Source organism: Monodon monoceros, unplaced genomic scaffold (assembly GCF_005190385.1).
Source record: "Monodon monoceros isolate NGI ecotype Baffin Bay Population unplaced genomic scaffold, NGI_Narwhal_1 Super_Scaffold_7, whole genome shotgun sequence".
Classification (NCBI taxonomy): domain Eukaryota; kingdom Metazoa; phylum Chordata; class Mammalia; order Artiodactyla; family Monodontidae; genus Monodon; species Monodon monoceros.
Window position 1 is genome coordinate 88,132,507 of NW_021703784.1, and position 13,340 is coordinate 88,145,846.

A 13,340-nucleotide genomic window follows, 5' to 3' on the forward strand; every position below is an offset into this window, starting at 1 on the left:
ATCTGTTATCTACCAGGTATTGCAGTAAGTTCAATAGAGAGGGAGATAGAGTAGTCCGATTGAAGTAGCTGACAGCTACCATGGACTATTTAATAATAATAATAATAAAGTTACAAAATTAATAGTATTTACTGAATACTTACTACTTGCCTTATACTCTGTCAAGCACTTTATAAGAAACAAATTATCTAATTATTTCAGCAACTTCATCAGAAGCATTAATGTTACCACAGCGTACAAAGAATGAGACCAAATCTTGGAGAGGTTTAAACATTGGCCAAAATTACACAATCAAAAAGCAGTGGGGATAAGATTCAAATCCATGTGCACCTGGTTCTAGAACACATACTTAAAATAAAGGTCTGGTAGACAAATTTTGTGTGTGAATTCTTTTGGGGGGGTTGGGGTTTTTTTAATTAATTAATTAATTATGTTTGTTTTTGGCTGCTTTGGGTCATCGTTGCTTCTGGGCTTTCTCTATTGCAGCCAGCGGGGGGCTACTCTTCACTGCGGTGTGTGGGCTTCTCATTGTGGTGGCTTTTCTAGTTGTGGAGCACGGGTTCTAGGTGCATGGGCTTCAATAGTTGTGGCACTTGGACTCAGTAGTTGTGGCTGGTGGGCTCTAGAGCACAGGCTCAGTAGTTGTGGTACACGGGCTTAGTTGCTCCGCGGCATGTGGGATCCTCCTGGACCAGGGCTCGAACCGGTGTCCCCTGAATTGGCAGGCAGATTCTTAGCCACTGCACCACAAAGGAAGTCTCAGGAGGTTGGGTTTTAAAGGACCTCTTCTGGGTGAGGTGAATGCTTCTTGTTTTTTTGTGTTTTTTTTTCCTTTAACAATTTAGAAAACCTCAAACTGAAGTAGAATTTCCACTTAATCTGTTTTGATATGCCTCTACCTATCATCAAGAAGCAGTGACATAGTTTCTTTTACATTATTTTTAGGAATCACTAAAATTATCTGAATCCTACTTTTAGCTAAAGAGAATATGATTCAATGTATCCTTGGTCTTCTAATACCCAACCCAATTAAGATCGGATTGGCACATTAGCAATAAGAAAATAAAACTAAGCTCAACAAATCTGAATCAATAGTATGAATGCTTACTGATTTTAAGTGCTTGTATTGATTTTAAGTGCTTGTATTGATTTTAAATGCATTTGTAGCATTTTTTTAACTACAGCTGAAACTTGTGTTCGTATTTCTCGCCATTATATTTTGAGGCATGATGTAAACAAATGAAACTAGCTGACAATCCAATGGGATGTGAAAAGAGAAATGAACAAAACAAAACAAAAACTTATCCAGTATTTCTCATTTGAAAAGGTTTCAGAAAACACAAGCCTCAGAGAAAAGTAATTGCAGACAAATATTTGTGTTTACAAAAAGGTGAAGTGCCTGGGAAAGGCAGAAATCACTGTTTCTGTTTCTCTCATTTTGTATCATTATTGATCAGAATGCTGTAATTTTCATGGCACTGGGGGGAAAAGACAAGCAAGTAAGAGTATAATTATTCCAAAGGGAGGTTTGGGAGCAACTTTTGTAATCCATAACCTAACCCTAGAAAGGACAGAGAGCAATATCTAAAACCGTGTTCACAGGAGATTCAGTATTATTGATTTGATTCTATTTGAACACATTTCCTAAATTACTATTGTCATTGAAACTTACCTGTATAATTATTTTGTAATTTTAATACTTCCTTTGCATTGGTTGGAGGGGAAAGCCCCCTAAAAGTTGAATACTGTTATTCACTTTAAAAAATATATATGCCTTATGTTCTATGTAGGAAGAAATTATTATTAAAAAATATCTTTTGGGCTTCCCTGGTGGCGCAGTGGTTGAGAGTCTGCCTGCCGATGCAGGGGACGCGGGTTCGTGCCTCGATCCGGGAAGATCCCACATGCCACGGAGCAGCTGGGCCCGTGAGCCATGGCCACTGAGCCTGCGCAAACAAACAAAAAAAACCCATATATATATATATATATATATATCTTTTGTTCTGTGCTAGGAAAGAAGAAATGATTAAAAGTAAGTGGCTCTTGGGCTTCCCTGGTGGCACAGTGGTTGAGAGTCCGCCCGCCAATGCAGGGGACACAGGTTCGTGCCCCGTTCCGGGAAGATCCCACATGCTGTGGAGCGGCTGGGCCCGTGAGCCATGGCCGCTGAGTCTGCGCGTCCAGAGCCTGTGCTCTGCAACGGGAGAGGCCACAACAGAAAGAAGCCTGTGTACCGCAAAAAAAAAAAAAAAAAGTAAGTGGCTCTTGACAATTTTTAAGTAGGCATACCTTTAAATTAAAAATCCAATCTGTCTACAATTACCTTTTGACTTCTAGATGTTGTCAATACAGAAGGGACAAATAGAAATATGATTTTTTTCTTTTCAGGGCACACTGTCTGTGAAGTCTCAGGCATAGGGAGGAGAACTAAACTGTTCCCTTTCTACTTGGTCTTTTTGAGTGGGATTATTAGTTTTCTCTTGTAAATGTATTAACAGGAAGAGAACAAACAAATAATGCAAAAAAAAACAAAACAAAAACACAATCCAAGTTTACCTTTTAATCATGCAGTTGCCAAACTCCCAAATATAATAATTACTATGATTATTCTGTCCTCTTTATATTGAGATTCCCCCACCTCCACCCTTAGCACCACATACAATTGCATGGATTTTATCTCATTTGTTTGGTTTTCTTTATGTATAGACATTTTATATACTTTTATCTTTTAGAAATGTTCAGAATCATAGAGGTATAAATTACTGGATCACTAATAATTTTGTGTTAACTGGAGGAATCAGATGATGTTTTTCTTCCTAAGACAACAAGAAAGGCCCAAATAGGTGAAAAGAAGTAAAGGTGGAAAAGCAAGAATTAAGATGGTTGAACACGTGTGGAAAGACTGTTTGCGGCTCCTATCATTTCCCTTTTCTACAACCTTTTATGATTTATCTCCGATGTGAAAAAATGTGTAGGTAAGAATATCCTCCTGGATCTTCATGAATTTCTCTATTGTTTCTTCTTCAGTATAAATTCCCTTGAAGTGAGTTGTGGAAGTGATAGTAAAATATGACAGCCAAAAAAAAAAGACAGTAAAATATCACTCCAATGAAAGAAAAATAAATTTATTTTTAATTTTGAAGTTTATTGAAAAAGACCAGTGCTTAAGAGTCCAAAGATGCGAGTTTGAGTCCAGCTCCACCACTTATGAAATGTGTGTTCTTGAGAAATTTATATAATATCTCCATCTGAAAAATTGTGGATTGAAGTAACTAATTAAAAAGATGTCTGGAGGATAAAATGAAATAATCAATGTAAAAAAGCCCTGGAAACTGTACTAGAAATGTGCATCTTTGTCATCCTCATCCCTTTGCTAAGATTAGCAATATGCAGTCAATCCAGATATTTCTACTATTTTACATTTGTAAGTCTATGTGTATTGCACAGCTTAATTTAACAGAATTATAATCTCTAGGATTATTTCAGAGAAAGCTCCTTCCATTAAAATTGATAATATTGCATACTCCCATGCAAATTTTAATCTTTGGAATTGTCTTCTTCCTAATACACTCTTGCAGTATCTGTCAATGACAAATTACTTCAGAAAGAGTATTCTTAAAAAAGTGTCCTAAGGATACTGATTTGATTTCTGGCTTGGGTTTGTAAATAGGGAGAATTATATCTGCAACCTATTAATCTCCAAACATGCATTTTCTTTGACCAATTAACAATGCAACTAAATTCTGACCCATAGATTTCTGTCTTCACTGACCCAGTTTCTGCTATACTAAAATGGTGTGATACCAGTTGGGCAGTAGTTTTCCCTGGAAACATATGACCTCTGGCGAATGGACTGAGATCTCCCCAGTTGAGGACCATGGACAGCCATCTCTTAGCAGTAGGTAATGGATAATAAATTCTATCCTGTGAGGCAGGGAGCATTGATTAGTTTTTTGCTAGACAAGGCCCTATCCATCCCAAATGAGCTTCCAATCTTAATTCATTTTCTTCACTGTGACCTAAGTCAAGGTCTCAAAAAATGAAAAACTAATGTGATGCTCTGATAGAATTTGCTCTAATATTCAGGACTGTTTAACAATGGAAAGTAACAGAAACTCAACTATTTTTGCCTAAACATTGATTTATCAACATGCATTTGGAGACAAAACAAAATAAAATTAAAGGTTTCTCTAGCACACCACTTATCATAGTTATAAGGTACTCTTTTTTTTTCCTAAATATTGATTTATCAACATGCATTTGGAGACAAAACAAAATAAAATTAAAGGTTTCTCTAGCACACCACCTATCATAGTTATAAGGTACTCTTTTTTTTTCCTAAATGAAGCTGGTCCTTATAGTTTCATTACTGTGAAGGTCTTAAACAAATATAGAATAATCACCTATAGCTCGAGTATTTTTTCTTATCAATCACTCAGAAGATTTTTTTGTTCTTTATACGGTACCTTATAAATTTTCATTTAATTAACTAAGGATCGTTAATTTACTTAAAATTTATTTATTCATTTATTTATTTTTTATTTTTTTTTTTTGCAGTACACGGGCCTCTCACTGTTGTGGCCTCTCCCGTTGTGGAGCACAGGCTCCGGACGCGCAGGCTCAGCAGCCATGTTTCACGGGCCTAGCTGCTCCGTGGCATGTGGGATCTTCCCAGACCGGGGCACGAACCCATGTCCCCCGCATCGGCAGGCGGACTCTCAACCACTGCACCACCAGGGAAGCCCCTACTTAAATTTTAAAATGGTCAAGTACTACATAAATAATAAAAATATATTGAAAATGGCCAAGAACAAAATGTAAGTTTTATGGAAATATATGATAATGAGGGGAATAATAAATTATAATAGAAACATAATTTACATTATAATAATGTGATATAAATATAAAGTGCAAGGTAATATAATGGCTACCACATCTACTGTCTGGGTTTAAAAATTGATAGGATGTAATAAGTCACATTTATAAAACACTTTTACGATTCAAGCATTTCACATTGAATCTTTAATTTCCTTATCCTAAGTTCCTAAAGAGTTGGGAATACATTAAGTTATCAGTAACCATTTTTTAGTCAAAACAAACTTAATAGCTATATTTCACAGAGGAGAAAAATTAGAATAAATTAATAAATTTTCAGTTTTCATTTCTGAATGTAAGGAACTTGGAAGTCATCACTTTGTCTTAACAACAAGTAAAAGCTAAACAGATTGAAAAATCAACAACTCGTCTGCATTTGTAAGAAAAGTGAGGGAAAAACTCACTTCTCGAAGATTGGAGAAATAGGCAGTCAAATACAGGGAGCTGTGGCTTCTCTGAGCAGAGACTAAGGAGAGGAGATCATCATGGGAACCAGTGTGAAGGTAGGAAAACCTGAACTACAATTGAATTGCTGGAGGCTCAGTGTGGACAACCCTGAAAGGTAAAAACTCCAAGGGGGCCCAGTCATATGGAGGACTCCACAGTATTGTGAGTTTTGCTTCCAGGAGCTCCACCAGGTACTCACAGTAAATATAAGAGAAAAATCTCCTTATGCTTTTGGCAAGGGGAGGTGAAAAGGAACAATTCTGAAATACACCAGAGCATTCTGGTGGTCTCAACAAGCCTTTGCTCAGGAGAAACTAGTCAACCAGAACCTAATCTGCTGGAGTATTTTCAGGGCCTAACTGACCTGGGAGAGAGAAATACCCAACTATAGTCATCTGTAGACTTCCACGTGGGAGAAGGGAATTACCCAATTCCAGCCCACTCTGGCAATCTTGTCCCACATATGGAAGAAGGAAAAAACTGAGAAATACTTGGTGAAGTTCACAGTCTAGAAGCATAGACTCATTAAAAAGAATAAGATTTAATCATAGGACTATAGAAAGCTTCCCTTCCCCTACAACTATATTATTAGAGTTATACTTACAACAGTTCCTTTTACCTGGTACATGTCTAGCTATCAAGAACAAATTACAAGACATACTAAAAGGCAAGAAGTACAATTTGAAGAAGAGCAAATGTCTGACCAGACAAGGCAAAAAATGTTGAAATTACCAGGCCAGCAGTTTAAAACAGCTATGATTGTTATGCTAAGGTTTCTAAAGGATAAAGTAGACAGCATGTTAAAACAGATGAATAATACAAGCAGAGAGATAGAAACCCTAAGAAAGAATCAAAATGAAATGCTGAATGTCAAAAACACTGTAACAGAAATAAAGAATGCTTTCGATGGGTTTATTAGTAGCTGAGAAAAATAATCTCTAAGTTTAGAATATCTCAGTAGAAACCTCACAAAGTGAAAAGCAAAGAGAAAAAAAATGAAAAAACAAGGATAGAATTCAGAGATTGTGAGACAAACACAAAAGATGGAACACCTGCATAATGGGAATACCAGAAAGAACAGAAAAAAGGAAAGGAAGAAAATAAATATTTGAAATAATGACAGAGTTTCTGAAATTAATATAAGACACTAAACCACATATCCAGGAATCTCAGTAAATACCATGCAGGATAAATGCCAAGAAAACTATACATAGGCAAGTCATTTTTAAACTATATAAAATCAAAGAGAAAGATAAAGAAAAAAATTCTGAAAAAAAGGAGAAAACACCTTAAATATAGAGGAACTATAATAAGAGTTACCTATGACTTCTCTTCAGAAACCATGCAAGCAAAAAGAGAAAAATTTGGAGTGAAATATTTAAAGTGTTGAAAGAAAGAAAAAAAAAACACTAACAATTCTGTACTCTGTGAAATTGTCCCTCAAAAGTGTAGGAGTGTTAAATACTTTTTCAGGCAAACAAAAATTGAGAGATTTTTTGCCAGTAGACCTATCATGCAAGAAATATTAAAAGAAGGTTTTTTTAAGAGAGAAGGAAAATATATAGGTCAGAAACTTGGATCTGCATAAAGAAAGAAGAGCATTGAAAAAGGAATATATAAAGACTAAATAAAAACTTTGATTTTTCTTATCCTTAGTTGATTGAACAGATAGTTTATTCAAAATGATAGCAACGATGTACTTAATTATGTAGGCATATATATATTTATATATATGCTTATATATAAAAAATGGATGACAGCAATGATACAAGAGATGGGAGAGAGGAATTAGAGTTACATTGTTATTATAAGTTACTCAAATTACTAGGGAAGCAGTATAGTGTTACCTGAAAGTGGACTTCGATTAGTTGTAAACGTATTTTGCAAACTCTAGGGCAACCACTAAATATAGTTTTCAAAGAAGTATCAGTGATATGCTAAGAAAGAGAGAAAATCAAATCATATAAAATGCTCAATTAAAATCATAAAATTCAGAAAAGGGGTGGCAGACAAAAATCTAAGAACAAAGAACAAGAGCAACAAATAAAAAAACAGTAACAAATATGGTAGATATTAATCTAACTATATCAATAATTCAATAGTCACTTTGAATATCAATGGTCTAAAAGCACCAATTAAAAGACAGAGATTTCCAGGGTGGATCAAAAAACAATACCTAACTCTATGTTATCTATAAGAAACCCACTTTAAATATAAATATACATACAGATTATAAGTAAATAAGTGGAGAAAAGCATACCATGCAAACACGAATAAAAATAGACTGGAGTAGTGATATTAAGTTCAGATAGAGCAGACCTCAAAGCAAGGAAAATTATTATGAATAGATAGATAGAGCAGACCTCAAAGCAAGGAAAGTTATTATGAATAGATAAGGCTAAAACTCATAATGATTCATAGAGAATTGGATGACTCCATACTGGAGACTTCAGTTGCTCTCTATCATAAATGGACAGATCTAGCAGGCAGAAAATCAGTAAGAACATAGTTGCACTCAAAACACCATCAATCAACCACATATAGTGAATATTTATAGACTATTTCATCCAACAACAGAAAAATACACACTCTTCTCAAGCTCGCAAGGGGCATTCACCAAGATAAACCACATTCCATCCTATAAAACACAGCTTAACAAACTGTAAAAATATATATAAATCATACAAATGTCTGCTCTCAGACCACAATGAAATTAAATTAGAAATCAATAACAGAAAGGTAAATGGAAAATATCAAAATGTATGGAGATTTACCAACACACTTATAAATAACACATGGGTCAAAGAAGAAATCTCAGGAGAAATTTTTAAAATATTTTGAACTAAATTCAAATAAAAACACAACTTATCAACATTTGCAGAATGCAGCAAAAGCAGTGCTTAGAGGAAAGTTTACAGCATTGGATGCATATGTTCAAAAGGAAGAAAGAGTTAAAATCAGTAATCTAAGTTTTCACCTTAGAAAATTAGAAAAAGAATGACAAAATAAGTCCAAAGTAAGCAGAATAAAAGAAATAATAAGAATTAGAGCAGAAATCAATGAAATTGAAAACAAGATATCAATAGAGTAAACCAATGAAACCAAAAGCTGGTTCTTTGAAAAAATCAATAAAACCAATAAACCTCTAATGAGACTAAGAAAAAAAGAAAAAGGGCACAAAGTACTAATATCTGAAATGAAAGAGGGGACATCACAACAGGTACCATAGGCACTAAAAGAATAATGAAGGTGGTCAACAGGTACAAAATTCCATTTATAAAATAAATAAGTCCTAGGGATATAATGCACAGGATGGTGACTATAGTTAACAGTACAGTATTGTATATTTGAAAGTTGCTGAGTAGATCTTAAAAGTTCTCATTACAAGAAAAAAATTGTAACTATGTGTGATGATTGATGCTAACTGTACTTATCATGGTAATCATTTCACAATATATACATAGATCGAATCATTATTACATTGTACACCTGAAATTAATGCAAGGTTATATGTCCATTTATTTCTCAATGAAAAAACAAGAATAATCAAAGAATACAATGAGCAACTCTATGGCCCTATATTTTGGTAACCTAGATGAAATGGACCAATTCCTTGAATGACACAACTTGCCAACACTCACCCAGGAAGACACAGACCATCTGAATAGCCTATATTTATTCAATAAATTAAACCAACAATTATTAACCTTCCAAAACAGAAAGAACCAGACCCAGATGGGGTCACTAGTGAATTCTACAATATTTTAAGGGAAAAATTATACCAATTCTCTGCAATCTTTTTCAGAGGATAAAAACAGAAGGAATACTTTCTAGTTCATTTTATGAGGTCAGTATTATCCTAATACCCAAACCAGAAAAAGACAAGACAAAAAAACCTGCAGATCAATATCCCTCATGAACATAGATACAAAGGCCTTAAATAAAATATCGGTGAATTGAATCCATTAATGTATAAAAAGAATTATATACCATGACCAAGTAGGATTTATCTCAGACATGCATGGCTGGTTCAACACTCAAAACTCAATTAAAGCAACCATAATATCCAGGCTAAAAAAGAATCACATAATCATATCAATAGATGCAGAAAAAGCATTTGACAAAACATAACCCCCATTCATGATAAAAACTCTCAGTAAACTAGAATTAAAGGAGACCTTCCTCAACTTGATATAGAATATCCACAAAAAACCTACAGCCTAAATTATACTTATTCCAAGAAACTCAAAGTTTTTCCATTAAGATCAGGAATCAGTGAAGGATGTGCCCTTACCATGCCTTTCCAACCTTGTACATTAAGCACTTTGCACTGTCACACAACCAACCTTAGCGAAACCTGGATGTAAGCGCAGGTCTGACGCCAAAGCGCTCTTAATTAACCCACTATCCAATGTCACTTTATAGTATCTCACTGGATATTTACTACAGACTATCCTCCCCAAATCTCCATGTCATGTTTTTCTGAGCAAGCTGTTGTATAAACTGCCCACTGTTAGTCACATAACTATACTTTGATTCTACAAATTATTTTTATAACATTTTATTAATGTGAGTTAGAAAATACATAAAATAATATTAATTCTGATCCTTACATTACTGAGTAAAAATATCTTTCTTTAAAAACACAGATTTCAGAGAAACAATGAGAGAGTATTAATAGAAGTAAGGAACAAGTATCCCAGGGAAAACTGAGGAATGCAGAGAAAACCAGTGTGACTGGAAGAGTTAGATGGCAGCCAAGAGAAAGCCATAAGTCAGAGCATGGTAAGCTGTAAGTTTTGCAAGACATAGGTAAGGCTGGATTTCATGGCAAGTGAGAAGGGAACTATTAGAATGCTTTTTCTGAATTCACACACACACACACTCCGCTGGCTGTATTCAGAATGCTTCCTGGGGCTGGGGGAGGAGAGCACAAGAGGAAAAGTGTAAATGTCATTTTTAGAAGCCATTAAAATAACCCAGTTTTAAGATGATGCACTCTTGGGATAGATTTGTAGCAGATGAGGTGGTGAGGAATAATAGTTTAGACATATTTTGAAAATAAAATTGGAAGCATATCCAAATAGATTTTATGTAATATCAGTTTGGATAATTTGGACACTACAAAAAAATACACTGGGAGAATAGGAAGTGATGGCCTGTAGCTAAGATTTTGGAAGATGAGCATTCTGTGTTAGCTTACACTTTGGGGGTAAGTAGGGAGTAGGTTGTTAAGGTAATATGGCAGAAAAGGTTATAAGAAGATAGAAATCCGAGATATTAAGAATCCAATGTATTAGGCAGATTGTGAACATGTAATATATATTACATGCATCAAAATCAATGCAGAAAATACCAGAATGTCATACCTAGTTCTGTGAGCCAAAAACAAAATTCTCCAACTAATATGGGGGAGTGACTGGGAATGCTGGAGATATTAGCTCCCAAGTGGCACAAGATGCATGAAATTCAAAGGATCTGTGTTTTTGCTTTTGTTGTTGATGTTATTTTTGTTTTAAGAAAGGAAACGAAAATGATTGGGAAGTTTCCATAATAAGAAGTGGGGGTGGGATACTTGCCACAATTTGTAAGATTCAGAGAGGGAAGAAAAACCCCTTCCACTTGAGAGAGCTGCAGAGAAGATGGTGAGCTTGGTAGACAGCCAGGTTTCAATTAAGAAATAGAGATAAAGAAAAGAAAGAGAAAAGGAACCCTTAAAAGAGTTCCAATAAATGTGGCTACAGTCATTTTGGCAGAGGATTGAGAGGTATGGGGCATGAATCAAACTTGAATATGGCCTGTGCAGAGCAGCATGAGTGTGCAATTTTGCATACTGTTAGGTGGACCAGAAGGATTGAACTTTGTGCACTAACTGACTGAGATACAGCTGTATAAGACATGACAGTCTCATCTGAAAAGGTGGACAGCTATTTTAAGCAAGAGTCCTGATTATTTAGTCTAAAGGTATAGAGGAATCATAGTAATTCATGTTTCTGAACAGTGTCAGAGAAGAAATGGAAATATGTTTCAGCTTGGACCTGTCAAAGAATAACCGAGAACTATTTAGTCATTAAAAAATAACTTGGATATATTGGTCAGCAATATTATTGGGCTGTTGCGCAAAGTGTATACACAGATGTGAGAGAATGCCTCTGGACTGTTTTTATGAAACAAAGAAGGAAGCAGATTGATAAGACAGGGTAGAGAAAGGAGGGGAATAACACTTCAGACAATCTGGGAATGGTGAATCTTGCTGGGTTTTCATTTGGGGGGTAAATAGATTAGCTGGCGTCTATTAAAGATAATCTGGAGCGTGTCCCTGAGCAGACTGACTCAGATATTTACAGTCTCTGGAGCACACATGACAAGTTGTCTCCGCACAGTGCCAGCTTCCTTTAGGATGTGCACCATGTTCTCATGAAATGACTCAAACCCTAATGACTCTTCCTGCCAAAAAAAGTGAGAGACTTTCTAGGTCACAGTATTACATCAGAGGACTGAGAGAGATACAAAGCTGAAATGTTACGGAAAAACATACAAAACTTTCTCCCATAATTGGAAGTAGCTCGTGTTTGCAGGTCAAGGGGACACTCTCATCCATGGAATTTCTAAAGTGTGTCCTAAAAATTTAATACTCGTATTTACATACTATGTCTAATGATATAATAGAATGCATATCATTTTCATTCTTTATGGTAAATCATCACTCCCAAAGAATATTTTTGTTGAGTTCAAAGAGTTCTGTGTTCATTCTAAATAGATGTGCAGGTTGTGAAGATACAAACTAAACAATGAAGCTCAGATTATGATTCTTAAATTCACAAAAAATGTCAGTAGTAGTTTTTGAAGAATCTTCTATTAATAAGCCTCATTTCTATCTAGTTATGTCAAATATTTTAAATATATAATCTAGCAGTTAGGACTTGATAGTGCCTGTAACAAAAAACTCAACTCAAACCCACTTAATAAAAATGATTTATTATCCCTTACAATTTCAGAGGCCAGAAGAAGAGCAGGTGTCACAATTTGTTTTTCACTGACCCAGCATTCAACTTCTCAATTTTCAGCCCTCTGTTCTGCCCTGTGGTATCAACATCATTCTAAGAAAAGCATCCCTCCGTGTCACAAGATGATTGCCGTAAATCCCTGGCTACTGCTCTGCCTTTAAGTCCATAGAAAGAGGGAGAGTTTGAAAAGTGAGGAAGATTCCTTCTAAGGAATTCCCCAGAAACAACTTGCATCTCACTGGCTTCCACTGGGGTAGTGGTTTATCTTTGAATCAATAAATACAAAAGATAGTATTTCCCTGATTAGCTTAGGCATCAGCCACATGCTCCACAGTAAACCAATGGTGAAGCCACTTTTCTCAAAGCATGGAGACTCCTCAGGGGAGATGTGGACATCTGAATAACAGCAGAGAAATAACCAAGAGAAGAAGAAACTGACACTGGGAAGAAAAGCATGTATGTACCTAACAACGAAACAGAACCTGTAGCAGAAAATGTCAAATATAATTCTGTTCCACTAACATCGTTCCTATGGAAAACATTGATTGTACTTAGTATACTTCTACAAAACAATCAATGGGGTCAAATTAGGAACCAGCTGAGTATTGCCATGGTCTAACAGAAATCCCTTAGACTGGCCGACTTATCCAAAAATTATGTGTATATTCAGCACTCAACTTTCCAGATTTTGTCATTACACAATTCCCTGAAAGAGTAAAAATAAAACCCACTGACTCCCTTCCTTGTGGGTTGTTACTTATACCACTCTATCCAGGTTCAGTGTTAGTAGTTTCTCTAATTTAAGATAAAAGAATAGATTGGTCTTGAATAATTCCTACCACTGAGCACAAGACCCAAATACTACTTTGTCCTCTTAACTGGGTGACATGGGCGGGGGGCAATAAGTCCTTTCTTAGAAAAGGACTCTATGATCTGCATAGCTTCCAGTTTAGATAATTTATGGGTCTCAAGAATCCATCTCTCTCCTACCGTAGTCAGCTATGCTAGGTT